General features: G+C 41.7%; 1 protein-coding gene across 3 annotated transcripts in view; it reads right to left on the bottom strand.

The window, feature by feature from the left end:
• The window catches only part of AUTS2 (activator of transcription and developmental regulator AUTS2), a 1,156,454-nt gene that overhangs the window by 927,356 nt on the left and 203,250 nt on the right, over positions 1 to 25,848 (bottom strand). The window lies entirely within an intron of this gene.

Here is a 25,848-nt window from a genome sequence, read left to right as displayed (position 1 = left end):
GCATCTCTGTCACCCAGGGGGAGAGAGGTGCCAATTTATTTATTCCCCCAGAAGTGATCAACTTAAAGCAGCGGTTGTCAAACTTTGGCATAAATCTGAATCACCTGCATAGTTTGTGAAACAGATTGCTGGTCCCACCCTCCAGAGTTTTTAGTTCTGTTGGTCATGGGTGATGCCCAAGAACTTCCAATTCTAAACATTTCCACAGGATGATGATGATGCTACTTGTCTGGGGACTATACTTGGAGAACAACTTACCTAAACTTCTCTTTCCCTAACTGGATGAAATGTACCTTTGGAGTGTGGAACTCATACTTTTTTGTATTTCACAAAGCTGGGCACTGAACAGATGTTCAATATCTCTGTGGACTGACTGGTGGCTTCTATGTCCCATTCCTTCACGCCACTGCAGTGGTACTTCTCTTCCATTGTGGCCTGCCCCTGTGAGAGCTGCTCTTCATCAATCCTCTGTGTGTGTGTGACTTCTGAGCAGTACCATCTGACTGAAGCAGGGCAGAAGGAAGCACACCTCATAACCTCTATGAAATGTAGCAGCAATTAACCTCATGGAACAGGAAACTTAGTCTCAGGCACAACAATCTCCTTCGATAAATATGGGTCCTATACATCTCAAGACTGGTTCATACTTTAGTTATAATAACACTAGTTCAATTATTATTTTTTTATTTTTATTTATTTATTTTTGGTGACTGGTAAGGGGATCGTAACCCTTGGCTTGGTGTCGCCCACACCACGCTCAGCCAGTGAGCGCACCGGCCATCCTTATATAGGATCTGAACCCACGACCTCGGTGCTCCCAGCGCCGCTGCACTCCCAGCGCCACAGTCTCCCAAGTGAGCCATGGGGCCAGCCCACTAGTTCAATTATTATAAAGCTCTCTGAAGATGTCTGTTTCTTGGCAAGTTCCTCCATGCCTCCTACAGACTGTGTGCACCATGAACCAGGCAACCAATAGTTTGTTTACGTAGGCATCCCAGCACACCTGTCATCAGTTCACAGGGATGTGATTGTTTCCTTGAGGAGTAGTTAAGCAACAGTATCAGGAGAAAGATACAGGTTGACAGAGTGCCTAGAATTTCCTGAAGAAATGTTTAACCAATTGCTGAAGATGGAAGACAACGAACGAACTGTGACTCTGTAGCACTTAATTGTACCTTCTTATTAAAGTCAGTAAAACTGAACTTGGAGACCATTTCCCTGGCTCATTTCCTCAGGCCCGTTTGGAAATAGGAAGAAAGGGTGAGAAGGTGGCAACAATGCCAAGAAAGATTCCTTGATTTAGATAAAAAATTTCTTTTCTACTTCAAAAGGAAAACCCATTCTCACTGTTCAGATTTATTCGTTCTTGTTGCCCCACTCCCTTCCATTCGAAAGTCATTTCCTTTAAAAGCCACTTAAGTACAAAAGGTGCCCTTGCTGGGTCCCACTGTACCAGTTCCATAGAACTCAAGCAGAGCCAAGCTCTCTGCTGCTGTCCTTGGGAGGATCTGCCCCTGTTGGCATATTGGTTGTTCCAAAGAAAACTAAGGAGAGGGACACTTTTTCCCTACTCAGCAAAACACAATCAAATTTTACAAGGCACTGAAGTGATAACCCCCAAGCAGAGAGCCCATGAGGCAATAAATATAAACACAAAGGTCACAGACCCAGGTGTTTATGAGCACAGATGATGTTTACGGCTATCCACTCGGCTAGAAATTTGCTTTCAACCTTACTCTCTTCTTTATCACCAGCCACATTATTATTATTCTCCAATTACTTCTGGAAAATACAAAGCAAAGAGGACTATAAAAGAGCTTCATGAGACAGTTGAGTCAAATAAATCAATGCTTCAAAGAGTTCTGAATACAATTATAGGCAAACAATAGTCCAATATATCTGCTAATCTCCCTCCAAACCATTATTGCATAGATTAAAAGATTACAGATATTTCTCTCTGCTTCTCAATATTAATAGTGATACAAAGTACATTTAATAAACCCAAACTGCCACAGCCCAAAGTTGGATTATGGGTCTGGTTCTTTATAAACTAAGATGTACATGCAGACTCAGTTTAATAATATACAATCTCAGGTCAATCAAAATCTACCCTCACCAGCTCTCTATTTATTATCGCTTTTGCCCACAACCTACACCCAATCACATGCTATCCTAAAACTCTCTCAGCTGGCAGCTGCACAAAAATCTGCACAGCATCAGCATAACAAGTGACAGGTCTCCCCATCAATTACAATTCTGAGGGAAAGACAGCTTCAGCAGGGACATAACCCCATAGTCACACACCAACTTAGTTTCTGACGGACCATCAGATCAGAAAGGAAGCTGTCATCAATGGAGGAAAGGAACCCAGCTCCTCATTAGCCAGGGTTTTCTTTTCTTTTCTCAACATACATCAAGGAATAATCATGAGCCAACTCAACTCTGACAGCTCCTTATGTAAATGGCATTTAAATGCAGGCAAACATCTCACAAACAAAGGGGCTGCAGCTAGGTTGCAGCTCATAGACACCCACTCAGACTTGGTGTCTGTGCTGTGGGTCTCTCTGGGTTTTAGCTCCCACCAAATGAGGATAAACATCAAGATGAACACAAAGGTGTTATCATGGGGCTTTGTGAGGGCTAGGGATGGGTGGTGTGCATCCTGTTGGGATCCAGAGGCAGGCTGTCATGCAGGAGGAGAGCAGCATCTGCTTCCTTTACCATCCACATCCCCGGACAGGGTTCTCCCTCCAGCCAGGCCAAGCTGTGGTTTAAGTCTCATAACTCCACCTCGGCTCAGGCTCTCCACTCTTTTGCTGCTCTTAATCCAAATCCTTAGTTCGTCCAGGTCCATCTCAAGGCCTGTATTTCCCCAGCTAAGTTTATCTCCCTCAGCAACCCACAGGAAGCCATTCACATCTGACTTCCTGTGGTGCTCACACAGAGCACTGCACACCAGAGCACTGGAATCTCTTCCATCCTGAATAGTCCTCCAATTGTGAAATACAAGTCTTATAACCCCAAAAGACCACTAGGTTTCCTTAGCCAGACTAGGTTCCCTTAGCCATATTCTACTTCTCCTTCCTCACTCACAGAGGGGGTACACAAAGTGTCCATAAGACCTGGCACATTAAATGCTGGCCTCAGCAAAGAATGAGGAAGACAAGAATGTTACCAACGAGGGGTAGAAGCAATAAGGATGAACTGCTACTACAGAGCTGGGTTCTTGGCAATTCAGCATAGATGTTCCTTCCTCTATGCTTCCCCAGCACACTGCTTACACTTTGGTAATCAACTTATTATGCAATGGTTGGCATTCTATTTTCATATTAGCTTCCCATATTAGAACAAGCGATCCACAAAAACAGAGCACTGTCACCAGTTTGTCTGCCTAGTGACTGATCAGAGTGAGCCAATGATGAAGAATAAGAATGGCAAATATTTACTGAGCACTTGCTATGTGCAAAACACTGTTTTAAGTACTCCACAACAGCCTTACTAGTCAGGTACTACTGCTATCATCATTTGGCCGATGAGGTATCTGAGGCTCCAAAAGGTAACAGAGGTCACAAAGACAGTGAGCAGATACAGATGGTCCCCAACTTACGATGGTTCGACTCATGATTTTTTGGCTTTACAATGGTGCAAAAGTGATACACGTTCAAGAGAAACCATACTTCAAGTACAAATACAACCGTTCTGTGTTTCAATTTCAGTATAGCATTCAATAAATTACATGAGCTATTCAACCCTTTATTGTAATAAGCTTTGTGTTAGATGATTAGCCCAACTGTAGGCTGATGTTAGTGTTCTAAGCACATTTAAGGTAGGCTAGGTTAAGCTATGATGTTCAGTAGGCCAGGTGTATTAAATGCATTTTCAACTGACTGTATTTTCAACTTATGATGGGTTTATCAGGACGTAAGTACAGCAGCATCTGTACTGGGACCCAGTTGTCTGGCTTCAGAGCCCAGTCCACAAAATACCTGCTGAACAAATAAGTGAATGTCATATGTTGAGCAGGAAGATAGCTGCAATATAAAGGAGTATAATGAGCAGTAGATTTGGAATCAGATGTCCCAGCCTAGAATTTTGGCTATGTCAATTACTAGATAAAAGTCTGCTGAGTCATAACCTCTCTCACCCTCATTTTCTTTATCTACAAAAAGAATAGGGATAATAAAATCCATCATGTGATTTTGATATGAAGAACAAATATGAGTGAAAGCTCTTGGTAAATTGTAAAGTACTCTATAGCTATCAATAAACTGGGTCAAAAGTCAGTGCTTTATAAAGATACAAGATTAGTACCATGGTACTTCTGAGACTAGACAGGATGGAGTAAGAAGGCCATGCACAGGGCCTAAGAACACATCAACAACTTGGAGAAGCAACATGTGAAGCTGACCTTCTCGTCCAGCCCTCGACCACTCCACATACGTTTCAGTTCCAGCCTAGCCAAAACTCTGACCTTAACCTGAACAATTTAGTTTAACAAATAAAAGAAACTACTAACCCCAACTAATTTAATCTGCTAATATTCTTCAAATATGTCTGGGCAAGGCAGAGTGTGAGCAGATATCTTTATTTCAAGGGGCCAACAGAATAAACTATGGAATTTAAATGAATTAATATATATTAAAATAGCCAGCACTGTGCCTAAAACATGGATGATCAAAAAAAATGTTTCTTCCCTCCCTTTTTGACATCATAAGGAAATAAAGCTTTGAGATATCAGAGAGGTTTAGATCCAAGATACCTGTCTCCCAAGGGGAAAGTTTGCCCCTACAGTTAACAGCTTTACTCACAAATTGAGACTCTCCATACCCAAACCTGGGTATTGTTTCCAGCCTCTGTAGTACTTGGATTTCAGAGGCAAAAGGCATGGCCTGTCTTCCCACTAGATAACTGTGCAGCAGATGACAAGACCTCTCGTGGCTAGATTCAGATTAACAGACACCCAAGTCCAAACCCAAATTACTGCTTCCAACAGGAAGTCATTTACTAATAGGGGCCTCTTAGAGTGAATACTGTGAAAATAGTCAGGGATGGCTCTGTTGTCTCTCACCATTTATATGCAGAACATATGCACAGCTGAAATGTGTTGGTCTTTATCTTAAGTTCCACAAGCATATTTTTAAAATGGTCTTGAAGAGATCTGGAGAAGATGCAAAATAGAATAGAGCATTTCCTCAGCATACTAAAAATTACTTGTCCTGGTCTTACTTCTTTCAAAGATTTAACATCCCAAAGATGACTTTTAGATTGGTACTTCAAATGCCTTGATCCTTTCAACTTCACAACTTTCTGCCTTGTCAAACTCCCTCTTAAGGATATATACACATCCTTTTCAAGTCAAGCGGAGAAAAATTCCCAATTTCGATAAAAAGAGGTATGTTAGACTATGTGCAAGATGCAACATAAAGGGAAATAGATCCATTCCCTTTCAGAAAATATATCTATCCATTTTCTAGCTAAAGAGATAGAATATGAAAGTCTTTGATGCTTTATCACAGTTTGGCATACTGTTTGATTATCCTACAAGGTGGCAGCTTAAAACCAAGTCAGAAGACTAGTTGTAAACGTCTTTAGGGAAAGACAGCCAACTGAGGTATCGCTATTTAAAAAAATAAATTTTAACTGAAAAATAATTGGCTTCTCTCTCCATCTCTAAAAGGGGACCTAGCTCAAGAAAAGAATGCCTATTATTCTTGGAAAAAAGAACTGCTGCCTTTCACTAATATGTCATGAATGCTTTTCCTGTTGGCCACAACACTGTCAAGGGTGGTACATTCTTGGCAAACCCTGCAGCGTAAAGAGGGCAGCCCCTCCTCTGCAAGCACCTGGCCCCCAGACATCTCCATAGTTCTCGCTCCACTCCCCCCATGCTGCTGGGCATACACTGTACACACACAAAGTTTCTGCAGATTTTTCCAAGTGTCAGATCAGCCCCCAAGTGCACATTCAACTGTGCTAGCTGAAAGCAGGGCTGCAGGTGACAAAGGGAACACAGCTCCCATTCTTCGGACTCCTCTTCATCACACTGGGTTAGAGCGGCTCCAGACTGTGCACAACTCTCTCCTTCAGAGGCCCCTCACCTGGGTGGCCTGGCTGGGTGCTGGCCACTGGTGCAGCGAGATGGACCCATCCACACAATGGGTCCACGTCACCCAGACACCCTGCCAGCCACACACTCGTCTCTCCTGCCCAGCTCAACCCTGTTCACAAAATGCTTTTGTAAATATAGCTCCCTCTTTTGCTGACAATCTATCTTCCTTCTCAGTCTCACTTTCTCATTCCAAACTGCCTGAGCAGAAACCCAGGGGAATTAGCAGGGCAGAAGCATCACCATTTCCTATAAAAAGACACAGGAAAACAAAGCATGTGGTTCAGCTTTTCACAACATTTGTATACTATTTACAAGGCACACCAGTGGGGCTTAAAATGTGTAGTGCCAAGAAAATGTTAAAGCAACAAAAAGTAAAACTCCCTAAAACTGCAGAATGTTTAAACCAGAAAGTTACAATGGGTTTTTCTTGGCAAGGAGCACCTCATGGAATAATAGTGAAATTGTACTTACTCTGAGGATGTAAATGGAAATACCACACTTGCTGGCACAGCGCAAAGTCCCAATTGCCCTGGATTCAATTGCCATTTTCATAAATGCAGTTCCTGTTAAACCAGCAGGATTGTGAACCACCCCTAACTCAGCTGCTGACTTTTCCTTTTTCTGTTTACCAAAATCCCAATGTGCCTACAGAGCTACCCCAGTTGACACCCAGAGTTTGAGTGTAATGATTAAAAACAGGATGGTATGGACAGTGGTTTACTTATTTTTTGTTTCTTGTTTTTGGTGGCTGGCTGGTACGGGGATCTGAACCCTTGACCTTGGTATTATAACACTGCACTCTAACCAACTGAGCTAACCGGCCAGTCTCGGGACACTTATTAAAGCCTATAGCATGCAAAGCACAGGGCTAGGTGCTTTAAATATATTCACAACTACTTACAGGTACTTGAGAATTACATACAAGAGTCACACCATTTTTAGACATTCCCCTCCTCCCATAGGACTCCACAATTTGGAAATAGGATGCATGAGAACTAATATTTAGAAAACCTCCAATATGTGTACCAGATTCAATGCTAGGAACTTTACATTCATTATCTGACTTACTCTTCACAATGATTCTCAGCAGTAGGTATAATTTCATTATCTAGAAGAGAAACCTAGGCTTAGAGATATTAAATAATTTTCCCAATGTCAACCATCTGACAAATGGGGGAATGAGCAAACCCAGCAGTGTCTGACTTAATATCTGATTCCAAAGACACTATCCTTCTAAACCACACTTTCTCCAAGTCTGCTAGAATCTCTGATCAATGCTTACTCACACTTCTGACAAAGACTTCATAAGTGCTTGCCATATGCCAAGCATTGCTCAAGCACTGGAGATAGAGGTGGACAGGATGTCCCCAACAAGGGGACACTTAAGCAGAGGCTTGAATGAAGTGACAGTATGAGCTATGTTTACATCTGGGGACAGGATATTCTGGGCTAAAAGAACAACAATGCAAAGGCTCTGAGATTGGGAATGCTTGGCTTGCTTCAAGAATAGCAAGACCTTCCAGTCAAGATGCCAGAATAGATGGTCCCCAGCGTCATTCTCTCCCACAAATCAACCAATTCGCAACTATTAAAAAGCAACGACAGTACTAGCTGGGGGTGCTAGAGCTCAGGAGAATAGGAGGTGAGACCTACAAAGTACATGAAAGCCAGAGAGGCCACGATGAGAGAGAGAAAGAACTGCCCCAACCGCTTCGAGCCCCAGCCACTTCAAGGCTATTCCTGGTGAGCGCATAGAGCAGGAGCTGGCAAAAGTTGCAGCTGTGCCCTTCGGATGAACTTGCTTGGAGGCGACAGGGGAGAAGAGGACCTTGGTGGCCCTCAGGCCAGCAAAACTACTAACAGAATTCCCGTGGACCCACACAGGAGCAAGGAGCCACAGCAACTGAAAAAGGGAGCCACTCAGGCCAGTGAGTCATTGTAAGGGACCAGTGCACAGCCCATCCCATAGGAACTGTTTGGGTGTGAGAGGTGGGGGAGATGGGCCCACCAGGAGAACAGTGGGACAGCAAGGACAGCTGATCTGCACCCCAATCAGCATAGGACCACACAGTGGAGAATGGTCAAGAATACAGAATTGCAGGGGGTGCAGTTTGCTGAAAAGACTCAGGCCCAGACCAGAGTTTCTATACAACCCAGGTGTACCAGATCTCACAAGACCCAGAAGTACCTATAAAGTCAACCATTAAAACCTGGGCTGCACAAAAAACCTTCCCCAGGGAATCAGCAGCAAAGGAGCAATTTAGCTCAACCACAGAGCTCAAGTGCTGATCCCCAGGGGAAGTTTCCCTATTTCAGAAGTAAGCAAAGGAAAACAAATTAGTTCCAGTGCAGAGTTTAAGTGGTAGGAATAGCAAATAATCCAACAGAGAACTGGAAAAAAACCCAAAATACCCACAGATCAGAGACAAATTTTGGTATTAACTAGTAAAGGTGTAACATCACCAAAGAACACCTATAAAACCTAGAAGGACCAGAAGTCCCCTGGACTACCAAGCCAGGGAGGGAGAAGGGCTAGGAGCCCCAGCCATGCCCCAACACCCGCAACCAGCCCAGCGATGACCACCAAGCCACTGCAGGAAGTGCCCTGGGCTCTCCCAAGCTGGGGTGGTGAGGGGGCCCGAGGGTCTCAGCCACACACCCCTGACATCTGCACCCAGCCCAGCAATGACCAAGCCACTGCTAGAAGCCCTCTGGTCTCTCCTGCAGGAAAGCGGGGGGTGCCACAGGCCTCAACTCCACCCCTTCTCCTTCCCCTGCTCCTCCCCCGCAACTGCTCCATAACAACATCATAGAACATAAAAAATAATTAATAAATAAACTTTAAAAAAATAACAAGAAAGCTCAAGGGTCAGAGAGGATTAATCTGGGGGAATAGCTAGAGATAAGGTGAGAAACAGCAGACTCCAAACCTTGCAGTGTCATATAGGCCATGATAAGTAAGGTCTTTGAATTGTATTCCTAGTGCAATGGGAGGCTCTTTGGAGGATTCTGAACTGAGGAGTGTTATGATCTAAAGTACAGTGTAAAAGGGCCACTCTGGCTACTGAGTGAAGAATATGCAGGGAAGCAGAGAAGAAGCAGAGCAATCAGCTGGGAGGCTCCTGAGGCGGTCCAGGCAAAGATGATGGTAGCTAAGACCACAGTGGTGGCAAGAGAGGTGCTGAGAAGTGGCTGGGTTCTAGCCCTCAGTGGTTAACTAATACTGACCATAGTAAGCATTATCTCAAAATTGTTGCTACTCAAGCCTCAAAAGAACCTGGATCCAGAGCCCTAGTGTCAAAAATAACCATGCAGACACACTCAAATGACCAGCAATAAACAAAGTACGGTTGAAGCTGTACCCCACAGCAATGGGCTCACTCTAGGCATCTCTGAGCCAATGGAGATACAGCACTTTGAAGAATGTAAGTGTTTTAAAGTGTGGCAAATAAATAAATTTCACAGCACTACCTTCAGGGTGACATGTTCTGCACCTCCAGGTACTGCTACCATCTTTGGCAACCCTAGTACCCAAATTTATCATGGAATGCAATCTATACAGCACTAAGTCTTGCAAAAGTTGAGAAAAACCCGTGTATTTGTGCTGGATGGAAAACGTAATCCCTACTCCCACCTTGCCGACAGGAAGAAGTAATTTTAAAAATAATATCATTTGTTCTTTGCTGTTGTCTCCCCCCCCCCTCCCAGAAATACCCTAATTATCATTCTGGAGTGTTGAAGAAAGATGGCTTTTATGTGGTTTTATCTCTCAAATGCAGTATTGTCATGGGTTTATTTATTTGTGTTTTTACAGTAACACGATGCTTCCATGTAATTGAGACTATTATGGAGAGGGCTAGCGTGTGTTTTCCACAAGATTAAAGACAATTTCAGTTTTCAAAGCCACTACTGCTTCTTGGAAAATTCCTTATGCTAAACTAAATCCAGTAAGCCAACATTCTACATTCACCTGGTCTGCATTACAGCACTGCAAACAGGTCTAAGAGAAGCAATTTCATTCATGCATTGATTCAAGAAGTATTTACTAAACCCCTACTGCACCAGGCACTGTGGGGGTGGGAAAAATACAACACAAAATAAAACACAGTCTTTGCCCTCCAGGGGGCTCTGAATCCAGAGGGAAAACACACCGAAATGACTATGCTACAAGGCAGACTGTGATAAGAGCTATAATAGAAGTAAAACAACATGCACTGGGGGACAGGGAATGAAGGATTATATATATATTCCCACCTGGTAGGAAGGGGTGGTTTGGGAAAAGGCTATGATGAAACAGGACCTTCAAGTCCCATGGGCCTGGGAAAGGTATCACCGACATCAGGTACAGCAAAGCCAAAGGCATAGGAGATGGAAAAAGCTAAGGCTGTGATTAACTGAAAAGTCACATAAGAGGCATCAAATCTGGAAGATAATTATTATGGATGGAAAGGGGAAAATGAAGGTAACGGGTTAGAAATAAAATCAAAAAGGGAGGCTTGGAGCCAGTCTGTGGAGGACCGTCCTTGACTGAGGACTTTGGATTCAAATATATAAGGAACACTAGAAAACCATTTCAGGTATCTGAGCAAGAAAAGAAAAGACTGTCCTGTGTTGTTTACATGCTAGACCTGTGTTAGGTATCCACACATGCCTTTTAAACCTCACAGGGACTTGATATGATGGCCATTATGAGACCCAGATCACAAATGAGAAAACAGTGTTAAATCAAGTTTTAATTTGTTCTAGATTTCAAACCATTCTTCTGGATTCCATTTGTCGAGCAGTATTCTTCTCATTAGGCCCTTCAGACTTCTCTTTTATGAAGGTAACTCAGTCAACACTGTGAAGAGTGGTATGGAATAAAAACACTCTGTCCAGAGAACCCCTGTGAAAGCTGAGCCCTTCTCAAACAAGAGATGCAGAAGGAATGAGGGGAAAGATTAGAGGTACTTCCAGCATTCGTGATTCTTCTCTATCCTGCCGGAAACCTCCATCTCCAGGGGGTGTATGTTTCTGCATAAATTGTATATAAATATAAAAATGCTACTTTCAAAAAAATGTTAAACATTCTGTGAATTGTAGGATTGCAAGTATAATATTGTCACCTTATTTCACAGTAAGCTTTCTAGTCCTCAGAGAGTTCTCAAACACAATGCCTGAGTTAATTCAGTGATGAAACCACTTTACAGGTGAACTACAAAGACTATCAGAAAGTAGTGATTTACCCGAGTTCAGACTGTCAGTTTCTTCTAAATCCCAGCCGAACATTTTTCCCTGCCCCACAAGGAACGATGTTATTTAGTCATATTCAAACGGAGAAGGAAACACAATCCTTTTTACATCTATGTTCTTCTAATCCACCACTTACTTTCTCTCTGTCTCTTAAAACCCTACTTCTCTACTTACACCAGTGTCACCCCCACCCCACATCAGAGTCTGAAAGTCAGAGTTAGGACTTGTCATGATCAGTCCTCTCATAAAAGACTGAGGTGCAGGGAAGAAATGATCTTTCCTTTATTAAACAGCTACTACATGCCAGGGGCTTTCCATACATCGATATAGCAACAGCAAAATCCATTCAGTATTAATTATGGACCAGGCACTGTGGTAAACATTTTAAATATGATCACAGTTAATCCTCACAAGAATCTTGTGAGGCTGTTGGTTTATTTTCGTATATGAGGAACTTGAGGCTCAGACACATCCAGTAATTTGCCCAAGACCATACAGTTATTAAGTCATAGAGCTGGGGTTTGAGTCAAAGGCTTCTGAGTTCTGGGGCCAGGACTCTTAGCCACTGTTATGCAGCCCAGAGAGAGAGGCATGACAAGAAGCAGGCATGGTGGGGGCCACACACAGTAGAGAGTGTCTGGAGGCTGGAATGTGTGTAGAGAAGCAAAAGTAAGGAAGCAGAGTCAGGCAGGGGGTAGATTATGACTTACCTCTTAGGTCATGCTAGGGAGTGTGGGCTTCATCTGGATGCTGAACTCCAGCCACAGCATTTTAAGTAGATAAGTGACCTGGTCAAATGTGTATATTTAAGGAAAATTCACCCTGGTTTAAATGTACAGAGTTGACTTTACTGGAGCAGGTGCAAGCTTGAAGGCAGACAGAGGAGTTAGAAGGTTTTTGCATTATTCTAACAAACGGCTGATGAGGGCAGTGTGAACCAAGGGTGCTTCCTAGGTGTTCAATAAATACTTGTTAATTGCGGTATTGACTGGTTACAAGCAGAACAATCTGTTGTACCTCTTGGGGCATGTCAGCTCTATTGCATGGTGGTTCCAGTGTGTGATCACAGACTCTGGGTGCAATGCTCTCTCGTGTGCAGAGATGGCCTCTCTTTATAGGCAGCCAGTACTGTTTTACTTCCTCTCTGGGGTTTTATCCCCTAATTGTGTGCTTCTCCTAATCATGGAATCTCAGATGAAATGTGACACCCAGGTTCTATGCATATGTTTTATCTGCCTACTTTTGGTTGGAGTGGGAATGGAATTGGATGGATGGATGCCACAGAGATTTGAAGAGCAGTATGTGTTTCTATGACATGCTTCCTCCAGTCTGAAACAAGCAACTGCATTCCTTGCAGACAAGGGTTCAGAGGGCTAAGTGGTCATGTTGATGGGAAGGTAAGAAAATGACTGTGATGAAGGAGGAGGCCTTATTCCCTACCAACCTAAGGAGGTTAGCTGAGATATGCTGTAGTTAAGACAGGCATGAACACCACATAGAGCCAGCAGCTGAGTCTGTCATTCAATATCAAAAGGGTGTGGTGTCCAGATTAGATGGGCTCCAGAAGGCACCTCACTGTTCTTTACAAACTCCTGATTTTGTACCCCTCATCTCTCCTAGCAAAGTATGGAGCTAGAGGAGCAAAGGAGCCAAGGACGATCAACAGACATTTGCCCAACTCACCCTGGATCTAGAGACAAAAACCTCAGGATACCCTTTTGGCCTTGCCCTGCCCAGCCACATACTTCATTTCTTTCTAAGTGGGAGCTAAATTTCGTACTTTGGCTATATATGCTGAGAGTAGCCAGTCAGACACCACAGGCTAAATTAGAGTGGGGCACATCTGGCTGACTGAGCAATAGAAGAAAAGAAAAGTTAAAGGCCTATCCAGATAAAGTAAAATCTAAAAAAGCAGTTTACTATATTACCTAGTTAGAACATGGTTTAGTGCTTAAGCATAAACCATAAATATTTAGAACACTAAAAACATTTCTGGTTTCTTAAATAAACTGGGATAGTGCTATAATAGTATTCATTTACTTCCAGAGTGGATCACTCAACAGGATATCACCTAAATTCCAAGTGGTTCTCTATTTTAAGTGTGCATAAAAATCATTTGGGGGAATCTTAAAAATGCAGATTACTACACCCAGAGAGTCTGATTTGTAGGTGTGAAGTCAGGCCTAGCGTATTGGTTAAAATATGTCCACAAATTCTTTAATACTCTTCCCTTCAAAAGGTAGAACCTAATTCTCCTCCCCTAGAGTACAGGCAGCCCTTAGTGACTAGCTTCTGACTAAAAGAATGTGGCAGAGTGACAGTGTGTGACTTGCAAGATTAGGACATCTCTCTCGAATCACTCACTCTGGGAAAACCAGCTGTCATATCATGAGGTCCCTATGGAGAAAGCCATGGGTGAGACACCAAGGCCTCCTGCCAAAAATCATGTGAGTGGGCCATGTTGGAAGAGAAGCCTCCAGCTCCAGTCAACCACTCAAATAACAGCAGCCCCAGCCAACACTTCGACTACAATGTCAGGAAAGAAGCTAAGCAAGAAATACCCAGATAGGTCATTCCGGAACTCCTGACCCACAAAAACTAAAGATAGTAAATGTGTGTTGTTTTAAGATAAGTTTTGGAGTAATTTGTTACACAGCCATACATAACTAATATACCTGTAAACCAGCATTTTAAATCTCAATCTTGGTGATATGCAGTAAAAAGTAAATTACCCACAGTGATACAATCCAGATATTTCCAATTCAGCATTATTTTCTTTGTTAAAAAGAGGAAACAATGGCTAAAAACAAAATTAGATTGTGTTCATCTTATTCAAACTCATCAGTCTCAAGATTCATTTCATTTCCATGATATCCCTGTGCAACCAAGTAACCCATTTAAGCTTTAGGGAGGCAACGTGAGGTCCTGGAATCTAAACTTAAAAGAGCAAGTTGGCCTCCACTTGCTCTTAAATTTCTAAATAAAACTTACGCTCGAATTTTTAAATGCAAAAAAGAATATCTCCCTAAAGAAGGGCACAAACCTCTTTTCCCAGGACCAAATCTGATGAAGGGTCTGACAAGTACTTTTATTGCACTAAAAAGCTAATCTATGACAATTCTTTAACTTGGAATGACAAGGAAGATGACTATGGATGAGTCCAGTAGAGTATGATGTCAAAGGCAAGACTCTGAATAAAACTGCTAGGTTTTAAATCCACTTACTAGCTGTGTGACCCTGAGAAGACTGCTTGCCCCCTATCTCTGTGCTTCAGCTTCCTCAGCTATAAAACAGGGATAATAGAGCCTAGCTGGTGGGATTGTGTAAGGAGTACATGGTTCAACATATGTAAAGCACTTAGAAAGATACCTCATAATGGAAGCACTCAATAAATATAACCTATTAACATATTCCAGTTCAACATCACCTCCTACTAAACGTTTACCTAGATATCCTAAGAAGAAAAATTTTGAGTTTTGTCCTCATATCCTTCTCTAGTATTTTTTCTGTGGTTATGAAGCTGGTAAAAGAAGACGTTGGTAGGATTCAGTCAGGAGTGCTGAATCCTATCATCCTATATTAACTTATTGCTCACTGGGGCATCATATCTACATTTCCTTAGGGAAATAAAAGTTGGTTCTGATTCCTACACTTGTCTCAAGAGGGAAGAGTTCCTTGCTACTGCAATTTTTAGGACAACTTCCAGCCTCAGGTGAACTGATCTGGGTTGCTTGGTTCCTTATTTAAACAGATTTGCAAAAATCTTCCAGAATAATTTGCATTTTTTCTGTCTTTTTCATATCCTTTTTCCCCCTCCAAGTTTCTTGTCCACACAGTTTGGCATTTTCTTACAGCTGCGTTCCATTCCTGTGCCACCCTAACCTGATCATTTAACCTCATTCAAGATATGAAGTCTCTTTCACTCCTCATTGGAATCTTTTTCTTCTGAGCAACAAACACAAAGAATGTCTGTCTTTTCATATCATTTGTCTCCTCTTTCAGGCTATCTTCCACCACAGCAGTCTGTCTAAAGTCAGTACATTTCTCACAATGTCACTTCTGGTCAAGGAGCAGAGGTAAGGAATGATTTCAAAAATGCCAACACTGAGCAAAGCATGTGCCACAAATGTAAAGTCCGTGTGTTTTCAAAGCCTTACCACATAACCTCGCAGTATCTTTGTAGATTTATCTCCCATTACCAAGGCTGCTACTGAAGTCGACAAGGCATTGGGCTGAAACTACGAACACTGATTGCCACAGCGAGTCATATTCACAGTCTATCCTCACATCATCCTGCATCTGACAGCCAACTGCACCAAAGAAGAGTTTAAAGGAAGAAGTAACTGTCCTCCCTCACAAAGAAGTTAAAATATCAACTACTGCAAGGTCAAGAGTCTAAAAAAAAAAAGCAATGCCTGTCTGTGTAGTGATTTCTTAAACTTGAGCATACATCAGAAACACAAGAGGGCTTGTTGAGGCATAGACTGCTGGCTTCCTCCCACCATAAGCTCACCCCCTAAAAGGTTTCTGATTCAGGAAATCAGAGCAGGACCTTGGAAATTTGCATTACGAACAAGTTCCCAGGTGATGCTGACATTACTGGTCTGAAGACCACACTTAGAGAATCACTACTCTTTGGTAAAGGGGTGGAACTCAGAGATGCTACAAATCGAGAAGAGACGTGATGAGAAAATCTGCATGATTCTCAAGAACAACCCAGGTCTGTCACCATCCATGTAACTGTGAGTCTGTGATCCTACATTCTGGTTGTCAATAAGGAATAAAACTAATACATCAGGACAGTGATAAAGCAAAGTCTGGGCTAGTAAGTACCTATGATGTAACTCTTCATGCAAGGCATTATAGGATTAATTATCATGGCAACTCTTTACTGACTCTTAGAAAGTAGAGACAAAGGTGACACTTTAAATCCACCATAAACTCAGCATTCCAGAGCTGAGCCAGGAACCAAGCAATTCTCTGACATGTTATAGAAGCCCATAATGAACTCAGATTCAACATCAAAGGTAAGAGAAGTTTCATACAATGAGAACTATGAGCTCTGACTGTCCAGTGGGGGACACCTGCAACACTATTGTGCCTTGTGAAAATCCAACTAAACCACAGATGTGTGTATATTATGGTTTCCACACCCCATTCCCCCAGCAACACTCCCATCTCCTTCCCTCCTATTGCCCTATTTAGTATATTGTCACTGGAAGAGGAAATTTAAAGATCTCTGAAAAATGTTAACAAGCCCCAAAGAGAAGACTATGTGCCATCACTGTGTTAGAATCTTCCCCCGGAACACCCAAGAACTGTTGAGTTTAATTAGCTTACAGCTGGTACTGACTGGGCATGGGAAGACAGGGATTTTTGACTGCAAGTCTTCAGGTTGTATTTTCGATAACTATCAATAAGTATAGGGACTTTTACTTGATGGGCAGAGGAAACAGAGGAAAGGAACCAAGATGGGAAGGATTTCCCTAAAAAGCAATCCAAGGTCATCATAGGGAAGCAAACCTAGTGAGCACTGGTATATCAGTGCGCATCCGGGGCTCTTAGATGACCCCCACAGGCACATGTACAATGCCCAGAGGTTAACCACATGTAACAAGTGACAAGTGACAGCATTTATTCAAGAGTTATCTCCAGTTGGTGCCATTCAGAGTAGACTGCCAAAAAGAAAACAGTGCACGGTACATCAGCAGTTTCAACTACAGTATTCCAAGCAAAGCAGTTCCTAAGGAAGTCCATGAAATGCAGCCATTTATAATTCTGCTGAGACACAGATCTGATTATTGTCCATTGTGGGAGGAGCTAGAAACCGCTCAGTCCGGCACCCACAACTGAACTTGGCTTTGTCACTCTCTTTTACTAGGCATACAATGATCGCCTTGGAGTGGGCAAGTAGATTTTTGAGGAAATGACCACCAAGTAAGAAAGAAAATGTCAATAAAATTTGAAAGGGCAATTAACTTATGGTGTTTATGTAATGAACAGTCAACACACAATTCTCAGAAGAAATGTCAAATATGGAGAAAACCAGTATTCTGTACAAATATCCTTGTGATGGAAGATTTAAGAATTTACAAAGGATTTATCCCTTACTAACTATACTGTTACCTTAAGTATGCTCCAGCAGCATACTCTGGCCAAGTCCTAAGGAGTGCTGAACCAAAGAGACTATAATCCAAAAAAACAAAACACTGGAAAAGCAAGATGTTGGTTCACTTACTCAAAAGAGACAGACACTCTGACCAGCAGCAATCAATGGATATAGCACACCCATTATGAGCCAGTACTTGAAGGTTCAGAAAGAATCTTAAGTTCCTCTCTAGTTGGAGAGACAAGAGTGTTGCACAAAATAAGCAATAGTGGAAGATAAAGTTTAATTAATTAATGAAATGAGTTCACAGCCAGTGCTACAGGAGAATGGATAAGGAAGCCATCAAGGGAGACAGAAGCAGACAGAATAGCCTTTCCATTATCAGCCAAAATAAGTTATCAGGTCCCCATGCAAGGGATAGTGTGATAGGACTTGTATAAACTACTTAAACAAGAAATATAAAGGGCCCTCAAGGAATGCAAGATCTGAAAGAGGTGGTTCTACCACAGACTAGAGTTTAGAAAGTAAGAAGAAATAACAACAAGAATTCTGACCCACGTAAAGGAAAAGAAAGGTTAACTTTGTAAGAAGAAATAAATGCATTGCCCTTAACAGACATCTTCAGGCTAAGACTTAGTCAGAGCAACTATCCAAAGACAGAAAAGATTCAGATTCTGATGAAACAAGCCACTTTGAGCCCAACCTACTGGTCTGATTAATGTAATAAACAGGAAAGACTGGGAGCACATTCCAAAGAGCCAGGCACACCATCCTCCCAGACTTCCTCACCCCTTTTCAGGTAGTTACTCAAGAGTTGCCTTCTCAGTGGCTCCTTTCCTGGCCGCTGAATCTACAATTGCACACCACCACCACCACCACCACCACCACCACCACCACCACCACCACCACCACCACCACCACCACCACCACCTCCACCACTACCACTGCACATCCTGTGGCACATCCTGTGGCACATCCTGTTCCCCTTTCCTCCTTTTTTCTCCATAGCACTTACCAGTTTCTAATATTCTATATATTTGACTTATTTATCTTCTTTATTGACTCTTGCTGCCACTAGAATGTATGTTCCTTTGCATCAGATTTTGTTTGTTTTGTTCGCTGTTGTATCTTGAGTACCTAGAATAGTGCCTGGTACACATCAAACAATAAATAAAACTGTTAATAAACAAACAAAATAAACAAATGTATCTTTGTACAGATACCTGTGAGGTGTTGTGTGTGTGTGTGTTTACAGACATTATACAATGTAGTAAATACTTGACTAGGTAGTAATATCTTCAATTTTATGTATTTATGATATATAAAAAAGCCCATAATGGTAGAGCTTTATTTGCAGAAAGGTTTCTCTGGTACTAGGTCATCAACAGGCACATCAAAGTTCCATCTCCTGTTTGTTTCAATGGTCCTTTTTCATAGAACCTAGCAGTTAAATCCAGCCATGTTAATTACCAACAATGAAATTGGCAACTATATCACTGACGATCACCCCATTGACACATAATTGCTTTATTATGTACTTTATTCAGTCAAAAAATGTTCATTGGGCTGCCCAGTTAGCTCAGTTGGTTAGAGCATGGTGCTGATAACAAGGCCAGCCACCCAAAACAAACAAAAAGTTATTAATAATCTACTATGTCCTACACCTTATGCCTAGCAATGAGGAAACAATGGTGAACAAAAATCTTTATCCTGGGAAAACAAACAGTCCAGGGGGAGATAACTATTAAAGTATGGGCCAAAAACCATGAGAAAAGTTATTTTAGGGGAACTGATGAAACCACAGAGGCAAGCAGCAGTAACACTATCCTAGTGTAGGAAGAGTGAAAGAAATGCTATTTACATAGATTTATCTAAAAGATACATAGGGATTAGCTGGGTAAAAAGGTGGGAAAGTTGGATGTACTCCAGATAGAAGAAACATAAGTAAATGGGAAGGCTCAGAAAGCAAAACACAGCCTCCTCTGAGAACAGCATGGGGAGGAGCTAAGAGAGTTTCAAGATCTGTTTGTGGCTGGAGAGGTGGGCCAGACCAGTCATGTTGGACCTTCTGAGTCATATTACTTGAATCAGTTCATGTCTAGAACTTCTATGCCCCCAAGGTCTGTGCCAGCTGCTATCAAGGGAGCAGAGATGAATCAAACTCTGCCAGAATCCCTGACCTTTGGCACACTCACTGCCAGAGAGACTGAAAGACAATAAACTAAGGCATGTGGGAAGTGAGCATTTCTTTAAAATACCAAACCAAAGCAGGTGGGCAAGGATAACATCACAATCTCACCTCAGCAGTGTGCTGGATGTTAGAAAGGATGGAGGCACACCTAAGGGCAGGAGAAGACGCCAAAAACAAGGACTGCTTTGGACTTCTACACCAAGGAAACATCTGGTGACACCAGATATAACTGTGGCTTACCCACTCCTACTAGCTCAACTGCTTTCCCTACTGCCCTGATTTCTATTCATTTAGCCTTGGTCTTACTGTTTAATCTTAATTATCACATTCTTTCAAATGGGCTGCACTCTGGCTACATGGAGATTTGAGTAGGAGCTTTCCTAAAGCTGATCCAGGAGGTGATAACTCTGATACCCACAAGGCAGCTGGGGGCATGATGACCTGGAATGAACAGTTGGAACAAATTTCCTGTTATATGTTTATCTGACTTAGGATGGTTTTATTTGAATGTTTCGAGAGTACAAGTTCAATAACCAGGATACGAATGTATCCTTACATACATAAGGATACATGAGTTATTAAAACAATAACCCTTAAATCCGTTTTGGTAAATGTTAACTGTCAACTAATTTTTCATTATCTTTAGATTTTAGGAAAAGTAGGAAAAATGTAATCCATACACATTTAAATAAAAGATAAGTAGGAATTAGCCAGGTAAAAAGGCAATGGAGTTAGAATTGGTCTAGACAGAAGCAACACAAACAAAAGGAAAGGCTCAGGAACAAAAACACAGCGCCCTCCAAGAAGAGTGCAGGGAGGGGCTGGGGAAAGATGAGGATTGATTTTCCTTCATTTCTAATGAGAAAAAAAGACTGAGTTGCAATAGCAAATATCTGGAGTTACAAATCAAAAAAAAAAAAAAAAAAAACACCTAGAGAATATCTAAAAAGTTTTGAGAAATCCCATGTATGATTATGCAGTTTATAGCTTGTCACAGGTAACTCGTGAAAATCACACATCTGATTTTTTTTCAAGTGCTAACTGGACCACTGTCAATATAGTACAGGCCCCTGAGCAATCTCTGATACATCAGTGTGAGGAATGTATCGTGTATCTACTAACAACACTTCCCTGCCTGTCTAAAGCAGTGGTTCCCCAAGCTGGCTGTGCCTCAGAGACACCTGGAAAGCTGGTCGAAAATGCAGACTCCCCGTCTCCACCAGGAGATACTCTCATTCAGTGAGTCTGGGTTGAGGTTCCAGAACTAGTATCTTTGTTAAGTGCCCCAGAAGACTCAAAAGCTGGTGGTCTAGGGCTGGCCAGTCAGCTCAGTTGGTGATTCCAAGGTCACGGGTTTGGATCCCAGTAACAGCCAACTGCCTCCCCAAAAGAAAAAGCACCTAAAGCAAGTGGTCTAAATTCTAAATCTACTATGGTCTGGATCAGTGGTCCTCAAAACAAGTTCACACTGGATCCAGGGAAGGTATAAGTTGAGCCACTGTGGTACAGACGGGAAAAAATTAGACCTTCTATTATTAGTTACTATACCATCCATATGTAATTTTTTTCTCCTCCTGCTTTGTTGAGATATAATTGACAAATAAAATTATATATATTTATAAAGATGTACAATGTGATACTCTGATATATCTATCTATATATTGAGAAATGATTACCACATTCAATTTAGTTAACACTCCATTCACCTCACATAGTCAATCACCTTTGTGTGTGTGCATGTGGGGAGAACATTTAAGGTACTCTCTTGGCAAATTTCAAGTATACAATACAGTATTATTAACTATAGTCACCAAACTGTACATTAGACCTCCAGAACTTATTCATCTTATAACTGGAAGTTTGTGACCTCTGACCAACATCTCCCCATTTTCCTCGCTCCCCATCCCCTGGCAACCACCATTCTACTCAACCATTTTTTAGATTCCACATATGAGTAAGATCACACAGTACATTTGTCTTTCTGTCTGACTTATTTCACTTAGCATAATGCCCTCCAGGCTCATCCATGTTGTTACAAATGGCAAGATTTCTTTCTTTTAAGGGCTGAATAATAATATTCCATTGTGTGTATATATACATCACATTTTCTTTCTCCACTCATCTGCCTAAGGACACTTAGGTTGTTTCCATGTCTGGGCTATTATGAATAATGCTGCAATGACCATAGGAGCACAGATGTCTCTTTGAGATACTGATTTCATTTCCTTCAGTTACATACCCAAAAGTAGAACTGCAAGATCATATGGAAGTTCTATTTTTAATTTTTTGAGGAACTTTCATACTGCTTTCCACAATGATCATATCAATTTATATTCCTACCAACAGTGCACAAGGGTTCCCTTTTCTCCACATTTCTAATATAAATATTTTATAAATACATCACTACTTTATGTAAACATATTGGCATTGAATGATCTAATTAGTTTTCCAGAATGAGTATATAATAAAAAAAATTTGGAGGGCACAGTTAGGAATACTTTTGCCCAGAAGTCCAACTGAACAGTATCCCAGGGGAACTAAAAGGATAACAGCTTGGCAAGTAGGCAATGCAATGTTCAAAACACACACTGAAGTGTAAGGCAACTCATAGGGAGAAAAGAGCCCAAATTACGCCCCAACCTTAGGGAAAGTCACTTGGGATATCATCTTCATCTGTAAAATGAGGAAAGGGGTGAATCACATGTTATCTTAAGTTCCTCCTGGCACTAACACGCTACATACAGTTTTATGAAACAATGATAAAGAGGTACCCTGAGTGAGACAAAGACAGAAGGTACATGCCATAGCCCTCCCAAATCTGAAAGAGATTAACAAAGTCTGGAAAATATGCCCACCATGCAGAGCCGGTCACTAGAATCATAAAACATTAGAGCTTCAATAGCTTCAGGGCCTCCACATTTTACAGATCGGGAAAAGGGCTCAAAATGAAGATTGGTTCTGACAAAGAAGTACCAGGTGTCTGGTAGCACAGCCAAGTTTCCTGCTCCCCAGAGCATGGCCCTTCCATGATACTAGTCTCCTTACTTTCTAAAAAAAAGAGACCTTTTAAGATGCCAGAGTTCCAGCTTTCTGAAGATTTAAAAAAAAAAAAAAAAAAAAAAAAGGTCCATTCATTGTTCTCAAATATGATTTATGTTTATAACCTTTACAAAGAGAAAAAAATGCTCTGGGATTTATTTTTCCTCCCTCTGTTTCTTTCTGTAAAATTTGAGCAACTGGTGAAGATATAACCTTATAGTATTAGGAAAGAAAATTTAAGAGCATCTTAAAGAAGAAAGCCCAGCAGCCATCACCCCGTGACTATAAGTGAGGCTGCCAAGAGCCCAACTGACAAAGGTGGTCTTCTGGACCACCACAAGTCCCCAGCAGCCTCCCTTTATCTCTGTGAGGCCTCAAGACAGGCAAGGTCAGTATCCCTTCCCACTTTACTGCATATCTCTTTAGTGTGAATTTAAAAATCAAAAATGGAGGCAAGAGCTTCACATCTCTGCATGGGTAACAATGCCTTCCTACCAGCCCCAGGAATGCTGAGTAGGCACTGGAGGAGCGCAGCATCCCAGGGTCAGATTCAGGATTTGCACCTAATCCCAGCCAGAGAGCAGCTACTCAAATCTACTGAATCTGATCCTACTTCTTGGGGGGCTGAAAACATAGAAAGTCCCTCAGGTGATACTCAGGCACATGCCAGTTTGAGAACCACTGATTTCCAGACAAGAGGGGCAGAGGTACCTGGGCTGGGTACCCCTCACCAAGTTCCCAGGTCCCAGACTATCTTCCCCAAGAGGTTACATTCTGGGGGTGCAGGTGGGAGAGTAGTATCCCAAAAGTTGAAACTTAGTTGCTCCCTCATTCAAAATAGAAAGAGGGAGTAAAGTTAACTAACACTATCCACTGCACAATGCACTTGGCACATGCGACTCCACTGCATCCTCCCAATAAAAGTCCTCCACATTCAAAATGGCCCCTGGTTAATTCAAAACTTCTGGAGCAAACTGGACCCAAGCTAGGCTGAGGCAAATTTTCTGTCAAACACAAAGATTCTGATTTCAGGGAAAACAGCATAAATTAGATTACAAGGAAATTATAACACCATCGAGTAGAGTTTTTAAAAATACAATATATTTAATATTACTGATTCATATTCCTAATTATACGTGGTCAATCCCCCCAAAATGTTCTGTCCTTGCTTAAGTTACCACTCTATAACTAATAATAATAAAATTGAATTTCTTTCCAGCTACCCTAAAAATCTGTCTACATCATCCCCACAATTGTTCAATTTAGTGGGGTTTAGCCATAAATGTTTTTCTTCTCCCAGACCACACCACAAAAATGTCCAATTCTGGGAAAGGTTGCAGGACCATGTAGTCTCTTTCCTATTTTCAACTTCTGCTCCACTCCATCTATCTTCAGTTAGGTTACATCTTTTCACTACACTGTCTATTGGTTGTCAAAGAAGATGAAATATGAATAGGAACTGAAAACTGAAGGTGTCATTCCCTGGAATCTGAAAAAAATCCACAAAGGCTGTCCTCAACCTACCACAGAAGCCTTGAATGTTAATGCCTGATGAGCCCTCTCAAAGCAATGTTCAAAAATTTATAGTTGCATAAACTTATTTTTTAATCAAGGTAACTTTGTGCACAAACCCAAGCTCCACAGGGTAATTAGGTGTAGAGAATAGGCAGGCATGCTTCAAGAGCTAATTGGGTCCTGTTCATAATGAGTCGTGTAAAAGCAGAGAAGGAAAAACCTGAGCTCCTTGTTCTGGCACCAGCCCCTCTGCCTCCTATAACCAGTAATGATACGTACATAACAAGCTCTACTCTCATCGAGGAGGGAGATGGAGAGAACTAATTCACCAATATTTTGGGATCCTAATTAATTTCCCATTTCCTCTTCTCAAGCCAAATGGAATCTACCTATAGAACAAACGTTCTGCATCCAACTGCTATTCTCCATTTCTGTTGCCACTACTCTCATTTATTTTCTTGTTTTATTGGGACTTGGACTATTAAAATAGGCTCCTAACTGTTCTAATTCTGCTAATGATTTATTTTGCAAAAAGTTGCAAGAATACCTTTCTGATTCACATACATTCCAAGACCAAAACCTGAAGGAATTCTCACTGTTTACACACCCTAAAACCTGGAATCAAGGCCCTCCATGATCCAGCCATACCTCCTGTAGTGGACTGAATTATGTCCCCCCAAAACTCTCCTTGAAGCTTGAATTGTGTCCCCCAAGTTTTATGTATTAGAAACTTAGCCCCCACCATGACTGTTAAGAGGATGGGAAATTCTATTATGGCAATTAAAAGGTGGAGCCTTGAAGAGGTGATTAGATTGTAGGACCATGCTGTAGTGAATGGATTAAAAATGGTGGTCAAGAGCATGGTTCTGAGGGCTTTAAAAGAAGAGAGAGGAGACTGTCTCTCTCTCTGCCCTTTCTCTGCTTCCACCATCTTGCAATGTGAGACTACGGGGTCACTGTCACCACCACCAGATGGATGTTGGACTTCCCAGCCTCAGAAACCGCAAGCAATAAATTTTGTTTTTTCTTTATAAATCACCCAGTTCCATGTATTTTGTTATAAGCAATAAAAATGGACTGATACACCTCCCTTTCAAACTTTTTCTCCCCCTATAAAATTCTAAGGATATAAAACTAAAAGCCAATGGACCAAATTCATCTGTCAATACATTTTCCTTGTAATGATTAATAATAGGAACCATAATAACAGCAGCAGCAGGCTTACAGCTTCCTAATGTCCAGGCACCTTCTAACCGCATTAATCCCTTATTCATCACAACCTTGTGAGGTTGTTACTATCTCAATTTTAAAGAGAAAGAAAATGAGATTTAAAAAGTGAAGGAGCCACTATTTGAACTCAGACAGGTTGGCTCCAGAGTCTGAACTCTTGAATACTATACTGCATGACCTTCTCTGAAGGAACAGGTGGATGAATAGGTGGATGAACAGATGAGGTAGGTGAGTGGATGAATGGATGGGTGGGTGAATGGATGGATGGGTGGGTGAATGGATGGATGGGTGGGGAAATGGGTGGCACTATTTTATGAACTATTTTAAGGTTTATGTTTGTGGATGCTTAGTTTCCATGCTAGTAATGGAGGAAAACAAGCTCTCTCCTGAACTCTCTTGATTCTTCTACTTGTAACAACAGAG

This window comes from Cynocephalus volans, chromosome 3 (assembly GCF_027409185.1).
Source record: "Cynocephalus volans isolate mCynVol1 chromosome 3, mCynVol1.pri, whole genome shotgun sequence".
NCBI classification, from domain to species: domain Eukaryota; kingdom Metazoa; phylum Chordata; class Mammalia; order Dermoptera; family Cynocephalidae; genus Cynocephalus; species Cynocephalus volans.
Note: the sequence above shows the minus strand (reverse complement) of the source record. Positions and strands in the feature narration are given on the sequence as shown.